Source organism: Arvicola amphibius, chromosome 13 (genome assembly GCF_903992535.2).
Source record: "Arvicola amphibius chromosome 13, mArvAmp1.2, whole genome shotgun sequence".
In the NCBI taxonomy this organism is placed as follows: domain Eukaryota; kingdom Metazoa; phylum Chordata; class Mammalia; order Rodentia; family Cricetidae; genus Arvicola; species Arvicola amphibius.
This window is the reverse complement of record NC_052059.1, coordinates 12,083,541-12,105,247: the sequence shown is the minus strand read 5'-3', so window position 1 is coordinate 12,105,247 and position 21,707 is coordinate 12,083,541.

Here is a 21,707-nt window from a genome sequence, read left to right as displayed (position 1 = left end):
TGTATCAACTGATTTGCACCTCAAGACCAGAGGAAGCATTTGTATTTTCAATTGCGCAAGATCTTAAATGACATTAATTTCCATTACCTCAAATGTATTTAAGTAAGAGTGAGTTCAAATAAAGATAAAATACTTAAAAGATTGAAATAAATTAACAAATGTGATGAACTCCAGAAACCATGACTAACTATAAATGGAATGTGTTTCTTCACATCTGCTGAGATCATAGAAAATATGTCATGCTGGGGTGTGAGAAGTAAGCCATTCTCCATGTGAGGTTTAGACATTTTCTTTCAGTAAGTAACAAGAATTTAAAGTGAGTACGGTTGTGAGTTTAACACTGAAAATGTGAGACAGAATCTCTACTGTGCAAAAATTCAGGTGGCACAATGTCTCAATGTATTAAGTTCTGAACAATCAGGAGTACATGGATATACTTATAGCAGGGAGAACACAAGCTTCTAATAGATAAATACCTATCAACAAAAATGAATGCTTCTACAGGCAATAGTAGTTTTCCATATTACAATTAAAATGCATCATGAAAATAATACTTTAACAAGTTATAAATTTAATTAAATAGATTGAATTTTTCTGTATAACCAACAGTCTCCACTAACCCCAATCTTTCAATAAAAACTGTTCACACTCACATAGTTTCTCACCACTATACTACAGTACTTATATTACAGTTAAAATGTAATTTATCAAATAAATATCCAAACATGTATAGAAAAAGAAATTGACTTCAAACACATGTTAAAACATTTGTTTTATTGGGTAGATGTATCGATTCATAGAGAGTTAAGTAACTTATATTTCATAGAAATTGCTATAATCATTTATTAGTAAACAGTTTTATGCATGCTAATGTCTGAGATGTTTTAATGTCCTTATTTGATATCATGTAACCCTTTTCAAAGTTTAAGAGTCCAAAGGTTAATATAGGGTTAAAGATCTCATTTAGGTATCCTCAAAGTTTTGCCAAAATCTTGGTGGTAACCTCCAATTGCCACGCACCGCGCCCTCGTGTCTGCGTTCGCTGCGCTGGCAACCAGTTCACGAGATTCGGTCAAGGGGCAGGAGGTTAAAATACACAAACACAGACAGACAGAAAGACAACGACATGGGTCATCCTTGAATTCCCCAAGAATGCCCCCTTTATTGTGTTCAGGGACAGATTATATAGAGATAGCCATGCCCCAGCCAAACCCACCAGAAACCAGTCTCCTGCCATCAGGAACTCCTGAAGGTCTCGTGCTCAGAGCAGCTGTAGGCACTCAGATCAGGGGATTACAAGAAATTCAAGATCTGGGGTCTCATTGCTCCCAACATCTCCCCCCTAATTTTTTTTTTATAAAACAGAAGACCCTCCTGACCACACAGCCTTTTGGTCACTTTGATTGAACCTGTACTCAGGAGAAAGTGACAGCATCTCCTCAGGAGAATACTGGCTTTTAGGGAACACAAGAGAGCAACTTCACTGCCTTCTTGTCCCGCTGCTGCGTTCTTGGGTAGCCCAGTGGGGTCTGTGCACCAGTTTGTCTCAGCTCCAGCACTTTTAATTGCATTTGCTGATACTTCTGGCACTGCTGTGGCATCCACCAGGCTAGGCACCAACTGGGCTGAGGCAATGTGCCTTCCACCACGGCCACCAGCAAAGCTCTGCTCCAGCTGCCTTCTAGCCTCAGCTGCATTCGTTCTGGGTCCAAACTGGTGCATGGAGTGGAGCAGAACTCAGGAAACCAGGCTTGCTGCTCTGAAACCACTGAAGGGGTCCCACTTAAACAATCTTTTAGGGAATTTGGGCGTTGTCAATTTGTCTAGCTACTTCCTGCTGAGCTGGGACGCTGCACTTGTAGGGGTATTTACTGCAATTTACTGCCATTTTCAATGCTGCTCTGCGCCCTGAGGCCCGCGCTGGAAGCGGGCCTAGCGCTCTTGCCTCGTCAGTCCTCCAGGCAGGTCCTGGGATTTGGAGTTGCAGCCCCTCAGCGCTTGGCCTTGGAGCCAGGCCACTCACACTCCACTGCAACATTTCAGGAGGTCTCGGGGATTCAAACCACAATATCGAATAAATCCTTAGGCTCTCATCGTCTGTGGAGACAAAAACAGAACCTCCTTTCCAAAACATCAAATTCTTAAGCCCATATTTTAAAGTCAAGATACCTTTCTTGGCAGTTCCTAGAATCAAATGTCTTTCTCCAGTCCAGAACACAAAAGACAACACAACCAACATGTCATACATCTGTACACATTTATCTTTTTAAGCTATATACTTTCTTTCTATCTTTTCCCAATACATAAGTCCTTTCTGGCCGGGGACAACCCTGTTCGTTTACCCCTCTTTCTTGGTTGGACTTCCTGGAACCAAAACCGAGCGAAGGACGTCAGGATTAACACATATATCCCAATCCACCCTCACCTTCTGAGGGCGACCTCTCAGTGTTCCCTAGTTCCTGATATCTCAGCTGGGACCTCCAATTGCCAAAATCTCGGTGGAGACCTCCAATTGCTGTGCACGGCGCACCTGTGTCTGCGTTCGCTGCGCTTTTACCCAGTTCGCAAGATTCAGGCAAGGGGCAGGAGGTTAAAATACACAAACACATACAGACAGAGAGACAGCAACATGGGTCATCCTTGAATTCTCCAAGAATGCCCCCTTTATTGTGTTCAGGGGCAGATTATATAGAGATAGCCATGCCCCAGCCAAACCCACCAGAAACCACTCTCCTGCCATCAGGAACTCCTGAAGGTCTCGTGCTCAGAGCAGCTGTATGCACTCAGATCAGGGGATTACAAGAAATTCAGGATCTGGGGTCTCATTGCTCCCAACAAGTTTTAGGATTCTTTCATTGCATTTATTCACTGCACATTACAATGAGAGCCATAATGCCATTTCTTTAACAGATCGATTTATCATCTCCAATCCCCTGCCCCTATAAGTTTACTGTTCTTACTCCCTCATCCCGTCTTCCTCTGGATGATTTGGCTTTCTCTTTTATACCATTTTATGTGACAGGTGTGTAAATTCTAGGATTCACAAGTGAGAATCATATAATTATTTGTCTTCTAATGTTTCATCTCACTTAATGTGCCAATCACTATTTGCATGTATTTTACTGTTAAAGTATAAATCTTTGTTGTATGGTTGAGTATCTTTTGAGTATATGCCCAAGAGTGGTATCACTGGGTCTTGAGGTAGACTGATTCTCAATTTCTGCAATACTGATTTCCAAAGTAGTTGTACAAGTTTGCACTTCCACCAACAGTGAAGGAGTGTTCCCCTGTCTCCATATCCTGTCTAGCATAAGCTGTTCTAAGTATTTTTGATTTTAGCCATTTGACAGGTATAAGATTGTATCTCAGAGTCAGTTTGATTTGCATTTCTCTGGATGTTGAACAATTCCATAAGTCTCTTTTAGTCATTTGATAATCTGCTAAGAATTCCCTGTTTAGCTCTGCACCCTATTTTCTAATTGGATCACGTTGTATTTCAATGTCTTGTTTCTTGAGTTCTGTCAGACGTGAGGTTGGTGAAGATATTTTCTCACTCTGTGTACTGTTGTTTTGTCTTAATTACTGTGCCCCTGGCAGGACCAGGATCTATCCCTGGTGCATGAGTTATCTTGTTGGAGGACATTCCCTATGATGGGATGACATGTTCAGTCTTAATGCAAGGGGCAGGGGGGAAGGAAGGATATTGGTCCTACCCCAATTTAATGTCTCAGACTTTGTTGACTTCCCCATGGGAATCTTTTCCCATTTGGAGTAATGGATGGGGGGTTTGGTTGGGTGGAAGCACAGAGGGTGGAAGAGGGGGTGAGTTTAAAAAGTGTGGTTGGAATGTGAAATAAATTTTAAAAATAAAAAATATATGCAATTTTCAAAAAAGTAAGTTTATTATATTTATGGCTGAATAAAACACTCTTCTGTACATATGCCTCATTTTATTTACCCAATTATGTGTTGGTAGATGCTTAGATAAGTTCCTGTGAATACAACTGCAGAAATAGATTTGCAAGTACGTTTGTCTGATATTAAATAGAATCCCTGATGTTTCTACCTAGAAGTGGTATAGCTGAGTCAAATGTAAACATTGTATTTATTTTGTTGAGAACCCTATACTGATTTCTATAATGACTGATGTCAATCAGGTCCATAAGAGCAATGTATATGTCTGTTCTTTACATCCTCCCCAGCACTGGTCATTATTTTTTAATGATATCCATTATAGTGGGGTTGGGAGGAATCTCAATGTATTTTAACTTGAATTTCCTTGATGAGTATTGATGTTGAATCTTTTCTGTATATGTATTGCCCATTGATAATTAATATTTATGTAAATCATAATTCATATTAAGGTCTTATATACTAATTGATAATTTAGATTTTGCATATTACTTTACTTAAAGATTTCATTTTTCATTTATTTATTTCTTTTAATTGGTTTCAGGAGTGCACTCACATGTCAGAGAAACTTGTGGAATTTTGAGGCAGACTCAGGGAAGTCTGTGATGGAAGCAAGGTCAGGCAATTAGTCTTTATTTATTTATTTATTTATTTATTTATTTATTTTTGGTTTTTCGAGACAGGGTTTCTCTGTGGCTTTGGAGCCTGTCCTGGAACTAGCTCTTGTAGACCAGGCTGGTCTCGAACTCACAGAGATCCGCCTGCCTCTGCCTCCCGAGTGCTGGGATTAAAGGCGTGCGCCACCACCGCCCGGCTTAGTCTTTATTTTTTATGGTTTATTTTTTTATATTTAAAAATTTCCATCTCCTCCCCTCCTCTTCCCTCTTCTCTCCCCTCCCCTCCACCCATACCCCCCTCCCTCCCTCTCCAGGCCAAGGAGCCTTCGGGGTTCCCTACTCTATGTTAAGATCAAGGTCCTCCCAACTCCCCCCAGGTCCAGGAAGGTGATCAACCAAGCTGAGAAGGCTCCCACAGAGCCTGTCCATGCAGAAGAGTCAAAGCCCAGCACCATAGAATCTCCACCTGGCGATAGATGAAGAAAATGACTGAGCCCCACATTGGAGCACCGGACTGAGCTCCCAAGATCCTGATAAGGAGCAGGAGGGAGAACATGAGAAAGGAAGTCAGGACCGTGAGGGGTGCGTTCACCCATGGAGACGGTGGGACAGAACTAACGGGAGATCACCAACTCCAGTTGGAATGGGACTGATGGAACATGAGACCAAACCGTACTCTCTGAATGTGGCCGACAGTGGAGGCTGACTGAGAAGCCAAGGACAATGGCGCTGGGCAATTAGTCTTGGCGTAAGCACCTTTACACTCTGAGTGATCTTGCCGGCTGCAGGAATTCCTTCAGCCAGTAGCCTTTAAAATACCATCCCACTTGGGCGTGGCCTCTTATACTCTAAATGCTGATATAGAGCTCTTTACTAGCTCTTTTCAGGCTGCTGGATTTGCTTCCTGTTTTCTGTTTGTGCAGAGGACTGTGAGTCTACCCCTAAATCAGTAACCCCTTATTATACTCAATTCTGATCTGGTGTGGGATTTCTTTTTACCATCCGTCTTCACTTCCCATCATTTCACTGAGTATGCTTGTATTCTAGCATCACCTAGTCATTGGTTCTGGTGTTAGGAAAGATGTTCTTCTGTTAGGTGAGCTGCTTCGCCACTCAGTTACTTCCTCTGCTTTACAGCACACTATGATTTCGTGCAATCTCATGAGGCAGTTCTTGGATTTCTTTGCTGACCTTCTGGATTCCTTATAGAAAAAGCTGCATCCAAATTAAGAAAATGTTTCCTGAAAATAAAACACATGGTATCTCCTTTTCCACAACCGCCGCTTGGGTATCTCTAAAATGTATTAACTAACAGTAATTTGTCATGAAAGAGTAGTTGTGCAGCTAGTAAAATATAGTGATTCCAGCACTGGAAAATAAATAAACACAAACACTCACAGGAACACAGACACACAAACAAGAAAGCAATGAAAAAATCATAAACATAGCCAATCAAACACTAACATACATAAACATAGTCATTAACTGTAGAGGTTAATCCGATAGTTATCAACATCTAAATTTAAAGACAATTGCAAATTTTATTATAAATGAAGAAACCTGGTTAATTATTTTTTCTTAATTTTATCCAGTTTATGTTAGAGGAAAGTGGTTTTATTTTAATTTTTGAAAAAATGAATGTCTTATTTTTATTTTAATAATCGAATAATGGTTTACATTTTAGAAAAACTGACATATAACTATGCCTAACAAAGAACATATTTTTGATTCTTAACATGCTTATTTTATTCAATATCTCTTACTCATGATTACTGTGATATTTTGTATTTTGTTAGCTACTACCAAAATGTCAATTGTATATAGTGTCAGTCAAGTAAAATTATGTGGATCCTATCTTAGATTCTGTTGGCAAAACAGTTTTCACTTTATTAAAAATACACATCATTTCAACATCCTATTGCATCTTGTCAACTTCATTTTTTTTGTTTAGAATAAACTTGTGTGTTTTCTGGGTATCAAATATTTCTCCTTTAAATTGTAGGAAAACATTCATATCTTTATTGCTTATATTCTTCTGTGATATTATAAAACATCCACAGATTTTATAAATGCCCTTTATATATACACTTGTATTTAACTAAGTTTTATCCATAATGTCTTTGGATGTAGAGGTATACGGCTACAACCACTCTTCTTTTAAGTAAAATATTTATTGATAGAAAAACTGATCACTTGCCTTTCAAATAAGGCATGGCATGTATATCAGAAGTAGAACACTTTCCTAACATTGGCAAACCATTGGGTTGTACCCAGGGACAAAATATATAAGCCAGTATCTAATTATGCTTCTTGCAGTTTTATTGTCTTATACTATGGATTCAAAATCTATCCTGATATTATTGAGAGAGCATTATTTTATTGTTGTTATGAAAATAATACTGTGCAGTTTGGGAAACTTTTCACTTCATAGGTAAAACAGAAACTCTTATTATAATGTGTTATTCGATATATATCATGGTCTTTAAAAATAATGTTTGTTGAATGACTTGCCTAAGACTTTCAGCTAAAAAGAAACTTACATCATTTGGATATACAAAAATTCTATAATATTATTACCACACTCTATATTTATTCTCACCTTTTAAAATTGAGCTATAGTCTGTCAGTATTACTTGGTGTTTGTATATTTATGTGTATGTTTTTGGGAACACTTGGAAACCAGAGGCAAACTAAAGAAGACTGATCCCATTAATCGGGTGAATTCTGGAAAATGAACTCGGGTCATGAGGCTGAAAGGTAAATGCAAATGTGTTGAAATATCTGCATTCATATCCTACCAATTACATTGGTTATTTTTAAATGCTTTTCCTGCTAGTGTCCCTAATTGTTTCATTTGCTGATTCAGATTCGTTCATATTTTCAACACCTAAGGAACTTTTCTTACTCATTGAAAATCCATTCGTTATTTTAATTTGTTAATGCTTTGGCGTATTTAATACTTAGGTATACCTCCTCTTTGAAAAGTACTAAATTGAACTGAACAGAGGGTTTTTTTTGTTTTTGTTTTTGTTTTTTTTTTTTTTTTTTGGTTTTTCGAGACAGGGTTTCCCTGTAGTTTCTAGAGCCTGTCCTGGAGCTAGCTCTTGTAGACCACGCTGGCCTCGAACTCAGAGATCCGCCTGCCTCAGCCTCCCGAGTGCTGGGATTAAAGGCGTGCGCCACCACCGCCCGGCCCTGAACAGAGGTTTTGATGAAAGTAGTTTGAATAAAATTGAGAATCACGCTCTCAACTCCCCCCCCCCTACACACCTCCGAAAGTTTTGCTATTCCTGTGGTTTTGCAGTGTGTTTCTCAGTATGAGATGACTTATAAACACAAAGGATGTTGCCAACTGTGAACAAAATCAAGAAATATTTTCTAACTCAGACTCCTCCTCTACAAGCCCGCAAGAATTAGACTTTATTGACCCAGCTAATTCTAATTTAAGGAAAGTTTATCACTGTTCCCTGAGCCAGTCATGAAATATCCTCCCACCCTCTCTTGCTCCTCTCTGTCTTTCTTATGCAAATCGTTATCATTCTAAAACCTTCTTATTATATGTATTAACAGGAGGACACTTTGAATTTAAGTCTATGCTGGATTATACAGACATCAAGGTCAGTGAGGGATACTCATCAAACCATTGTCTCAAAAGACAAAAGAAAATATATAAAATAGTATAAAGTATAATTCATCTGCAAATATTTCAGACTGAGTGTAGTAGATGGATTTAATTGAGAATGAGAAAATAATCAATAAACAGTAGTGTATGTGGTGGATAATAGTATTGGGAAAGGTATTGATGAGCATAATAATCAATAAACAGTAGTGTATGTGGTGGATAATAGTATTGGGAAAGGTATTGATGAGCATTTAATAATTCCCACATAGATGAGAAAAGAAAAGACTGTATTGAGTATGCTACAAGAAGTCATCAGGTGGGGTACTAACTCAGCATAATAAAATAATAGGTTAGATGGCATACTGGCAAGAAGGGTATCTCCATCTTAGAGAGGGTTCTATTTGTTAAGATGATTTACCTTGCTTGCAATTTTTCATTGAAGGTAGAACAAATTGGTCTTTATCATTTGAGGCGGTTAGTCTCAACTGCTGTACACACATTTTCAATTAGACAATTTCCACCATGAACTCAGAGTCATGTAAAAGATGGACAACCTCCTTGATTGATGATCAGAGGTCATGGGCACAAAATCTGAGGCTAAAACTTGGTGCTGTCAGTTTCCATGGTTACCAATCTGGCATTTTTAGAGTAAACATATTAAATTCACTAACAGGGATCCGTTGCATCTGTCAGCTTAACAATAGCCTTTTTGCTACAGTATTTAAAGTCAGTATATAAAAATCATGTTCATCTCACCAACATCTATTCTATTCTTTACAAATATTGTTTTTGCAAGGAAGATTCAAACTGATTTGTTTTTGTTACAAGTAATTGGTGGCATTTCTGCAGATTTCCTCAGAGACAGTGATCCATTACCTTGAAACGAATATGCTAATATTCTAGTTTCTGCTAATAGTGCTAGTCATTTTAACTGCAACACATGAATGAGTCTGTTGCAGCACATTTAAAAATCAAACGTTCAAATGATGATGTGATTGTACATTTGCATCCAAATATAATGAGCACTTAGCAACTCCATTCAATTCATACAGGGCTCATAAGGTAACTGAAAGGAGGCAGAAAGTCTGGCATCACTGAATGCATTGGGCTGGTGTCTCTGTTACCTCAGGTCACTGCTTATTTGGAAGTTAATCACTCAAGAGATGTCCTTCCCAAGAGTAGGAAGACCTAACCAACCTCATTCTCTTTCATGGCTGAAGGCACAAAGATAAAGTAATTGAGGCATCTTCCTGTCAGCGTTTTACCTAATAGCTCCCAGTCACTGTCCTAAACCTGCAGTGTCACCTTGGATTTCAGAAACAAGTCTCCTAAGACAAGCTACCTCTCCACATCAGGAAATTATCTTGGTTAATGAGTCTCCCCTTATAATTAGTTTATGATTATAAGATTGCTGAAGAGATAATAGATTTCTTTGGCTAGCTTGAATATCAGAATAGAGGAATGATCAAATAAATCACACTTGCAAACTTCTTAATTATGCATTTCTCCCGTGCCTGCACTAGTCTGTCTAATATTTAAATGTCTATACCCAACTCAAATTTCTGGTCGCTAGATGTTTGTATATGCTTATATGCAAATGTGTTCAAGACAGTAGTCCAGCATGTGGAGGTAGCCAGATCCTGAACATTTGTGCTGAATCTCCACTAACACTTATAAAAGTTCATGCAAAAAATGAGAATAAATAATTTTCTTTTACCACAATAATTTTATATTGTACTGATATACATAAGAAAATGTATTCAAAATTCTGAAAGAAATTGTGCAACTTAAATAAAATTGTTTCCTTTTCTAAAAAGAGTTTTCTTTCTTTTCTTTTTATTCTGTTCAATACAGGCATATTTATGAATAAAATTTTATGCACTTAAGGCATTAATGGCCCAATTATTTATACATAGTGAAATAATCTCCAGAGTCTTGCCCACTGACATATGTTTTAGGTTCATATTATATAGTATGCATGTGTGTGTTTGTATATGTGTGTTGTGCACGCATGCATAAATGTGGTGTGCGTGCGTGTGTGTGTGTGTGTGTGTGTGTGTGTGTGAGAGAGAGAGAGAGAGAGAGAGAGAGAGAGATAAGAACACTTGGCATCAACTTCCATAGTAGATTTTACTTATGTAATACTGTGCAAAAATTATTTTCTTCTTTCTCTTTTTGTAGAAGTTAATGATATTTTATTCAGTACTGTAATCATAAAAATCTGATTAGGTGTATTAAATACTTAAAAAAAACACTTTATTCAGAGTGAACTAGCAGCTTAAAAGAATTCACTGGGAAAGAAATGTGGAATTATCCAATATTGGGGTTAATACAATAAGACCAGTAAAGACCGCTTCCTGGGAGGGTATGTCTTTTGATAGGGCAGGATTTTGAGATTCTGGTGACTGTGTGTGGCATAAGAGGAAAATTATCTTTTATTCTTTCAATTCAGGGAGATGGATGAAGAGTAGACAATGGTGCATGAAAGCCTGTTTTCATTTTAAAAAGTAATTATTGACAGAAATGCAAAAACAAATACAAGATGGAAAACAATAAAACAAAGGAGTCTAGAAAATTCATCCTCAGTTCCGAAGTGAACCACATTTTTTCATTATAAAACCCACATTCTGTATTAGACTGACAGTGGAAACTCAGTTTGGATATTTCTCAGGCACGAAGAAACAAGCACAATGGTAAACATCCAAAGCAACAGTAGAAAGTTAGTGCTTGAGAGTGCCTTTACACTGACCTCCGGGTGTGGGCTTCAAGCATTGCTTTAGTAGTGTAAAAGTATATTCCATGGTGAAAAAGGTTCCTTCTAATTAAAAACTTATCAGTATCCATGTGTCTGAAAAAATATGTTCCTTCTCATTAGGATAAAACAATTAAATACAATGTAGAAAATGCAAATAATGATATTTTGTGGCAGATATATCTCCAATTTACAAGATGAGGCATACTTTAAAGAAATTTCTTCTCTTAAAAATTTTCAAAATACTAATATTACAAATTGTGGCATGACATTTTGAAAGAATTATTGATGTTTGATGTCCTTCTGTATATGTGTTGCTTTTACTGGATAATGATAAAGCTGTTTTAGCCAATGACTTACCAGAGTAAAGCTGGGAAGAAAATCTGAACAGAGATATGTAGAAAGAGTAGGCAGAGTCAAAGAAATGCCATATTGTTACTGAAAAAGAAAGACACTACCACCAGAAACTTTCCTGTAAGTCACAGCCTTGTGAAGATACACAGAATAATAGAAATGGATTATTTTAAGATATAAGGTCTATCTAGAAATATGCCTGAGCCTTGACCAAACCGTGTTGTAATTAATATAGTTTTTGTGTGATTATTTGGGTCTGAGCAGCTGAAAAACAAAAGAGCAGTCTCCATAAATGCATTATTTTTCAAGTGTACCGCTGTTACAAAGGAAACAAAAACAATAGTATAAATGTGTGTAATAAATATTTAAAACAATTTAATATTTGTAAACCATTAAGTATCTATTTGTAACTACAGTCCAGATATTGTCTAGACACTAGGCAAACAAGGCTGACCAAAAAACTTAAAATATATTGTGATGCTTTTCAACTAATTTGGTATATACAGCCATATATTAAAAGTTGAATGGGGAGAGAAAACAGAAGTGATAATAATACATAAAGGTAAAAGGTAACTCAGGGCCCATAAAACTCTATCTTCCTCTTGATCCTATAGAAATTTACTACAGCATTACCCAATCTTCAGTACCAATTTTATATTTCATGCCCAAATTTCTTTCTTTAGCCAAACTAATAATATTCTGCAATCTTTACAAAGCATCACAATATATTTTTATTTTTTTGGACAGGTTCTATACCACATCCTTTTTCTAAGTTCACTCTATCCACCAAATTACAAGAAATTTACAGTACATGTCTGATAGGCTTGGGACATTTCTGACCTGAGGAGCAAGATGTGTAAATAGTATATTAATATATACCATTGGTATTCATGTATTCATTTTATATAAGTTCCTTATAATTGAATATATATTACTTTTAATTAGATAGTTTATTTATAACATATCCATTACTTATGATTATATAATATATCTATATCTTGTAATTTGGTTGATATAAAAACATGAAATTTTTGTCAAAAAATAATTTGTTTGAATTTTAAAAAAAATTGTAAAAAAAAAAAACCCTAGGATATCCAAAACAATCTTGAACAGTAAAAGAACTTCTGGAGGCATCACAATCCCTAACTTCAAATTTTACTACAGATCTACAGTACTGAAAACAGCCTGGTATTGGCATAAGAACAGAAAGAAGGACCAATGGAACCAAATCATAGACCTGGATATTAATCCACACACCTTCACACACCTGAATTTTGACTGATGTGGGAGGGTCTTCTGTTTGAGTTGATTTCATTGGTTAATAAAGAAACTGCCTTGGCCCATTTGATAGGCCAGCCCTTAGGTGGGTGGAGTAGACAGAACAGAATGCTGGAAAGAAGGGAAGTTAGGCAGACAGCATGCCTCTCCTCTCTGAGACAGTAGCCATGAAGCCAGCAGCCAGGTAAGACATGCTGAATCTTTCCCAGTAAGCCACCACATCATGGTGCTACACACATTACTAAATATGGGTTAAAGCAAGATGTGAGAATTAATTAATAAGAGGCTGAAACTAATGGGCCAGGCAGTGTTTAAATGATTACAGTTTGTGTGTTGTTATTTCCAAGGCTAAGCTAAAAATGCAGGAGCCGGGCAGGATGTAAAGCAGGCCTGCTCGCCTCATCACTACAAAATTTGACAAAAAAGCAAAAATTATCAAATGGAATAAAGAAAGCATATTTAACAAATGGTGTTGGCATAACTGTATATCAACATGTAGAAGAATGAAAATAGACACATATATATCACCATGCACAAAACTCAAGTTCAAATGGATCAAAGACCTCAAAATAAAGCCAGCCACACTGAACCTCAATGAAGAGAAATTGGGAAGTACACTTGAACACACTGGCACTGGAGACAACTTTCCAAATATAACCCCAGCAGCAGCAGCATAGACACTGAGAGAAACAATGAATAAATGGGACCTCCTGAAACTGAAAAGCTTCTGTAAAGCAAAGGACATGGTCAACAAGACAAAACAACAGCCTACAGAATGGAAAAAGATCTTCACTAACTCCACATCAAACTGAGGCCTGATTTCCAAAATATACAAAGAACTGAAGAAATTGGTCATCAAAAGAACAAATAATCGAATAAAAATATGCAGTGCAGATCTAAACAGAGAACTCTCAACAGAGGAATCTAAAATGGTTGAAAGACATTTAAGGAAATGTCATCAGAGCAATGCAAATCAAAACAGCTCTGAAATACTTTTCTTTCACCTGTAAGAATGGCCAAGATCAAAAACACTGATGACAACTTATGCTGGATAGGTAGTTGGGTAAAGGAAACACTTCTGTATTACTAGTGGAAATATTTCAAAGGATTTTCATTGTATTTCGTATCCAAAGTCATGTAAGTGGATACCTTGGTACTAACTTTCTGACAAATTTAGAAGGGAAATATATAGAGAAAAAATAATAACCACACAAGATAGACATTTAGATAGAAAACTGTGCAAAGAAAATTAGGATTATAAGTCTAATTGAGGATTCAGAGTTTGCATCAAGAATAGTCTACAAAAAAAAAAAGGCTGGCAAATTTAGTGAACATAGAAAAAAGATAAATACAAGCAGAAGGTAAAATTGGTTATTAGAATGTCCATTTCAGTGGGACTTCTAATTTTAAAAGGAGCTAAAGGAATATACTCTGGAGAGGTATGAATTGAAATGTCTTTCATTTCCACAGAATTACTGTTTTGTGGGAAGCAGGTAGTTACTCAGTTTCTTAATAAAGCAACCACAGTGACATGATTGCAGAGTTATATAGGTTGTGGTTACATTTCCCACAAAAGTGTTTCTGGGAAGAGGCTGGTAAAACGATGTGGTATGGAAGGATTTGGTATAAAAACAGTATTAAGACCACTTTCTGGAAGACTGTCTGTGGAACTGACACAACAGTAAAAATTTTGAACTATAGAGATTTGTGTCATGTATCATGTGTATATTGGGAATTAATTTGGCTACTCTGGAAGAACAGCAAGTGCTCTTAACCACTTAGATTGCATGTGATCTAAATGAATTTTTTTTAAAAAAGATAAATTCTATAACTATATAGAGTATGATAATATCAATTGAATAATTTATTCTTCAAATCTTTCAGATACCTTCAGAATATGGCATTTAAAATGTTTTAAGAATTTAGAACCTATCATGACAATAAGATACATCTGTTTCTGGCAGCACCATTCTATTTCAAGAGGATGGTAGGCATCAAAGAAGCTCCTTATGACGTTTGCTAGCAGAATTGTAGCTCCTCGTAGTTGATGGCTTTTGCCTGGGTTGTGGGGAAGACTCAATTTTCTTTAAGCATCTGACCCTCAAAACTTGGAAGAAGTGACCAGATGTGAGGAACCCGTGAGAAAATTGATAGATACATGAGTATTGTGTGCTCAGAAATAGAGATCAGAATTTAAAGAAATGTAGAGAAGTGGGACAATATTAAAATTGGGAGTAAAAAATTTGTAAATGAGTTATATATATGGAATAAGGGAAAAGTGTTCAGTTATATATGCTGATAACTAAAGGGAGTGTAGCAGAAACAATGGCAGAGATATTGAGAATCAGTAACCGTGATAGACATAAAAATGTAACCTTTATCACTTGCTAAATGGATAGAAAAAGTGAAGGAAAAATGGCTTTTGGCCAAAGAATCACCTAGGTTACCATTGAGATTGAGGTTCCACGTGTGCACAGTAGCCAGCTAATCTAACACACTTGCAGGGGGTGGGGGAGGCAAGCAGGAGCAAGGGTAAGTTTAGAGAGCAAATTTAACCTCACACAGTCTATAGAACAGAGAGGCTTCAGGAATTCTGTTAATTTTATATTTACAAGTTAAAATAAAAAAAAAAGATAGTTAAAAATCTGCCTGCAGAGCTTGGAAAGGCAGGCTGGGAGAGAGAGAGAGAGAGAGAGAGAGAGAGAGAGAGAGAGAGAGAGAGAGAGAGAGAGAGAGAGGGAGAGAGAGTCTTACCCCCTGCTGTGCAGTGCAGCTTCAACTGGAAGCTGAAAGACAGGTTTAAAATAAGGTAGCCTCTGAGAACTGCAGCTTCAGGTCAATTGAAAGTAAATAAGCAGGTTAAATATGCTTTTTTCCACTTCACAATTTTGCTTCTTTGTCAAGTCTGCTGTTTGTAGGCATATGAATTTCTATCCAAGGTGGATTGATTTCAGTACTGTAGTTCTGTAGTGAAGTTTTAAAGTCAGAAATTGTGATGCATTCAGAAGTTCCTTGACTGTATAGGATTTTAAGATTGTTTAGGCTATCCTGAGTTTCTATCTTTTCTTATAAGGTTGAGGATTACTCTTTTGAGGTCTATGAAAAAAATTGTTATAATTTTAATGAGCATTTGCATTAAATCTGTAATTTGATTTCAGTAAGATTGTCAATTTTTCTATGTTGGCTCTATCCTCACAAGAAAATAGGAGATCTTTCCATTTTCTGATGTCTTAAATTTCTTTCTTTAAAGATTTAAAGTTATTATTATACAGGTTTTTCCATTTGTGTGATTCGAGTTACTCAAAGATATTTTATGGTATTTGTGACTTTTGTATGAGATGATATCTCTCATTTATCATATGGGTAGAAGAGGTTCATTTTGGGTTGTTTTCAGATTCTGTCTATAACAAAGTAATTCTGCTGTGAACATAGTTGAGCACATGTCCTTATGGTATGATTGAGCATTTTTTGTATATAGGCCCAAAAGGGGTATTGCTGAGTTTTAAGGTATATGGTTGCCTAATCCTGAGAATTTGTCATACTAGTATTCAAAGTAGCTCTGCCAGCTTACACTTCCACCAGCCATGGAGGATTTTTTTTTTTTACTTAATCCCACATTCTCTTAAGCATAAATTGTTAGCAGTGATTTTAATCTTGGCCATTCTTATAGGGATAAGGTTAGAATCTCAGAGTTGTTTTGATTTGCATTTCTCTAGTGTTTAAGGAGGTTATATTTGAGCATTTTTAAGTGTCTTTCAGTCATTTAAAATTAATGTATTGAGAGTTTTAAGTTTAGGTCTGTAACATATAATTTTATTGGATTATTTGTTCTTTTGATGACTAATTTCCTGAGTTCTTCAAGAGTTTTTAGAATGGATTAGTGATAAGTAGAGATCTTTTCCCATTCTATAAGCTGATATTATGTCTTGTTGACTATGTCCTTTTATACAGAAGCGTCTCAGTTCAGAAGATCTGATTTTTAAATGTTTCAATGTCTGTCTCTGAGGCTGTGTTTGAGATGTACCAATGCATTCAAGTGAACTTCTAAACTTTTCTTCTGTAGGCTTCAATGCAGTTGGTTTTATGTTGAGATCTTCGATTCATTTAAACTTGAGTTTTGTGAGTGGACATTGATCTGATCTGTTTTCATTCTTCTACTTGTTGATGTCTAATTAGGCCAGCATCATTAAGTTAAATATGCTTTCTTTTTCCTATCAGCTAGGCAGACTTGCGACTTAAGAGAAGGATAGTTTGCAAACTTTTAACTAGATATTCAATGGCTAAAGCCTTAATTATAATATTCTTATAGGAGATATTGAGTTACAAAGTAAAATTCTTAAATGGGGCAATGAATCAGTTTCCAATAGAGAGCTTATAGAAGCTGCCAAACACGTACTCAAGCAAGTAAAGTGTAGATCAACAGGAAGCGTATACAACAATCAACAAGTAGAGTATATTAATTATGATTCAGCTCTAGCAAGTGTGTGTATTAAGTACAAAACTTATTCTACTGCAGTTTTATAAAAAAAAAAGGCTTTTTATAGCTGCATCTTCTCATTTTTGCCAGTTAAGATATTAAACTTTTAACTTAAAGCAGTAGCTTGTCTAATCCAAAAAACAGAATAAAATCTAGTAGATAGTTTCACAGAGAATTGACTATGATCAATGTTTCTTACACTAAGCAATAAATTAGTTGATAATTATAAGGTAATGATCCTTGGACAATTGTATTTACTCAATTTAAAGGCCAGAGTAATATTCTTTCCCAAATGATCATTACTGCAATTTGCATTGCTAATGTTATGGCTAAAGATCCCTCAAAGGATGTTATGCTGAGTCTTACAATGGCTCTTCCAATGGAAGAACTGCATATATGGCTAATAGTGAAAAGGAATTGTGGAGCATGATATTGCTCTTTGAAAACAACTTATAAAAGTTGCAGACAGATCTAATACAGACATATCTGACATACTGGCACCAGGGTGACCTTTGCTAAGGCAAGGTGAAAAAGCCTTTGCAATGAGTTATTTAAAAACCTAACCTATATTAATTTTAGATCAAGGATGTGTTTATGTTCTTTTTTCACAGAAAGAAAATAAAAACTAGATGAGATGACTGCATATACAGTAAAGGAGTGACAGGCCTGATGACATCCTAACTGCAGACGCCCCCATAGAGGAGTTGGAGAAGAGTTAATGATCCAGTCTTGATCATGGTCCATGATCATGGAGTTGGAGAAGAGTCATGATCCACAGAGAGGAGTGCCTGATCACGGGACCTGCTATTGACACTCTACACAGCAGGGTGCCATACTGCTCTGAGGAACAGATGCTGAGCTGCTTTCAGACACTTGGGACATCCACAGACCCGAAGGCCCTGCTGAGATGCCCTGACTAAGATGGCTGCAACTTGCTGCAGTTTGAATCCTGTTTGCTTTGGAGCTGAAGTGCAGACTGAACATTTGACTGCTTTAATTTCTGGGACACAGAACTCATTTTGGTTAAAATATTGGACCTAAGAACTAAGACCTAAGCTTTCTTCTTAGGGAAAGAAAGACTCAAAATAATAAAGGGCTGAAACCCCTCTTTACTTAAGAAGGGGGAAGACTAATGGTTTAACTGCTGTTCAGAGACTGGAATTGGTATTTGATAACAACAATGTTATTGTACTCTTACCAGTATTGACCTGATATTTGTAATTGCATATAAGATATTAAGAAAAGTTGGTATTGACCAAATGCTGAGAATCATAGTACTGACCTAATGATATTTGGAAAAGTTGGTATTGACTGTCAATGCTGAGAATCATGGTACTGATAAAGGTATTTGGAAAAGTTGGTATTAACCAACAATGCTAAGAATTATGATATTAACCTGTGAACTGCTGAGAAAAGTTTGACACACCCTGTAAATGTTGGGAGTTAATACATATGTTAAGAATTTTAGATTTTGATACAACATAAAAAATTTAAGAGGTGCTCTAAACTAGGTGAAAAAACATTCTCAACTCAGGTGATTCTCTTCTCCTTTAAATAGGAGACTATAGCCTTAGGGAGCATGATTATTCATAAAGCATTATAATTTATCCTGACAAGAAAGCATGGCTCCATAACACAGAGCCCAAAAGTTATCTCTCTCCATTAATCTCTTTTCTTCACAAAGATCAGCAGTCAGTGACGGGTTTGAAGCTTCTTCTCTCAGATGCCTAAGACATATTTAAATGCTTGTTCCAAAGACAGAAAATTTGGGTAAATAAAGAGGTCTTTGCCCAAGCCAGGCATAATTGTTCTGTCCTGTTGCAGAAGCACAGGTTTTATTAAAATTAATAAGAGAGAGTGGATTGTAGGCCCATATTTCTATGTGGTCACCTAACCTTCCAGACAGGCTGTCTCTACCTAACAAAGGTCGGGATGTTGTTTTGCACCTTTCTTTGTAATTTGGAGGATGGCTGATACAGATGTTGATTCAAGCCTATTTGACAGCTAGCATACAGAGCAGACAGGTAGTTGTAGGCATGACTAAAAGCCATTCACTTGGTTACCTAGGAAACAGAATGCTAATGTATTTACCCTCAGTTAAGTTTTGCTATAAAAACTGTTTGGAGAATAAACAAGAGGAGTTCTTCAGCATGTGAACTCAGGATATCATGAGGGACCATGAAGATTCTCCCTCCCAATAAAGCCATGTGAGTTGTGTATTTATTCTGTTGCCTTCATGCCAGTCCAGAGAGAGATAGTTTATGTTGGGGTCTGGTTTAGAGGAATAATTTAGGGTCTAGGATAGCAACAAATCCCGACAGACCATTTGGAATTCAACCATGGGCCAATGAGTATATAGTTAACACAAATTGGTCTTTTGTCTTTTTTTCTTTTCTTATATTTTTGTAGGAGACACCGGGGTTGGAGTGGACCTGAAAAGACTGAGAAGTTATTAGTTGTCTTTGTGTGAAATTCTGAAATAATCAATAAGAGTCTGTGATTGGAAAACAAAAACAACTACAAGGCAATCCCCGATGGACACTCACAAGCCCACCTTAGTAAACAACCACTCACTTATGATCTCTTGTCCAATCCTATTCCTGCACAGATGTGAACTAATGTCTCCTCATCCCAGATAGGTAACCAATGAAATATAAGAGTGGGTGTGTCACCAAAGGCCAACCCTATTTTTTGACCTGGGGTGTTTTGCTGGTATTTCTTACAGAAATATGGAGGAGGAGTTACAGTGGCAGAAATAACTCTAAGAAAGATTCATAATAAAATAATGGCGGAAGTTCATGAAAGCTGTAACCATTAAGGTAGAGTTTATTGCACAATTGGCAAGCAATACAACAGGTTGGAGACTTGCTCCGTCAGTTTAGATGATCTGAGGTTCTTCCACAAGGCTCACTCACCTCTCTCTTTGCAATTTAGAGGGCCTGGGCCTCTTCTAGATAGATCAGCTTGTCTGAGAATATATCTTGACAGTGTGGTAGATTTTATACTCATGGAAACAGATGGACTCTATCTGTAATCAGTTTTATGGATAACCTTCTGAAGGTTTTGAGTTGTTTAATTCTTGAACATAACAAACTTGTCTAAAAAAATGGAATGTTTCCTCTTCATTTAGAAAGATCTGCTTCTTTCTAATAAGTTCAATGCAGTTTCTATCCAAATTGAGCTAAATTCTTCACATTTCATGAAAGGACAATTTCCAGTGACAATGAAAACACACACACACACACACACACACACACACACACATTCACACAGAAAAACATAAAAAAAATGATAGCTAAAACACTACTGCTTAATGAAGCAACTGCTGGAGGTATCATCATCCCTGACTTCAAGTTGTATTATAGGGATATTCTAATAAAAAAGCACAAACTTGCACAAAAAATATGTAAATCTGTGAACCGAATTGAACACAAATATATAAATCCACACACATTTGAATACCACAGTTTATATAAAGAAGCCAGAAATGCACTCCATAAAAAAGACATAATATTCAACAAGTGGAGGGCCTCAGGCTTGATGGCTTCATGTAAAAGAATGCAAATACATCCATAGCTGTTGGCAGAGGCCCCTCGTTTGTTCCCAGCTGTTCAGACCCGAAATAATCATTCAGAAACCATATTATTTGCAATACTTTTTGGCCAATGGCTTTAGCATATTTCTAGCTAGCTCTCTTATCCCGAATTAACTTATCCCCATTAATCTGTGCATCACCACAAGGTTGTGGCCTACTGGAAAATTTTCGGCATGCTCCAGTGGAGGCGTCTGCCTCTAGAGATGACTACATGGCTTCCCTTTGACTCTGCCTATTCTCTCCATATATCTTTTCCAGCCATGCTATATGCTGAAAGCAGCTTTTTTATTAATTAACCAATAAAAGCAACACATATACAGAAGAACTTTCCATACTATATAGCTATCATCCTGCACAAAACTCATGTCCAAATGAATAAAAGACCTCAACAAAAGACCAGACACACTGAACGTGATAGAAGAGTAAGTAGGGAATAGTATAGCATGCAATGGCACAGGAGACAACCTCCTCAACAGAGCACCAATAGTGCAGATACTAAGATCAACAATTACTAATAAATAAATAATTGTATAGCTCAACTCCTGCCAGTGCTTCCCCATCTCCTCTCCCATGCAGATCCAAGCCCCTTGTGTCTGTCTTTGGATAACAAGCATGTTTTTACAGAATAATAATATAACATGGTATAAAAATAAAACGTAATATGATAAAACAAAAATAACACAGGATTATTCAATTATATCTATGTAGGCAAAACAGTTTGTTTGTTCACTAGAAACATACTTACATACTGATCTTTCTTTAAGATAAAATATAATTCCATAAATAATAAGTTTTCTACTTCTCCCCAATAGATTATTATCTAGAAATGACATTAAGTTTAAGTGAAAATACCATAAAATAACTGTAACTATGCTACCCTTATTTGAATTATATGATTGAGGTAGCAATGTTGAATTGAACAATTGATCTAATTCTCATCTACCATTTTCTTGCAGTATCGATATCTCAGTTGTCAATCATTTATATACATGGGGTAGAAAAAATGTTTTAAACTTCAATAATATTGACAGAGAGTGGAAGATTTTTTGAAGCAAATGTTTTATGGAAGACCCTGAACAAATTAAGGGGGAAGAACTATT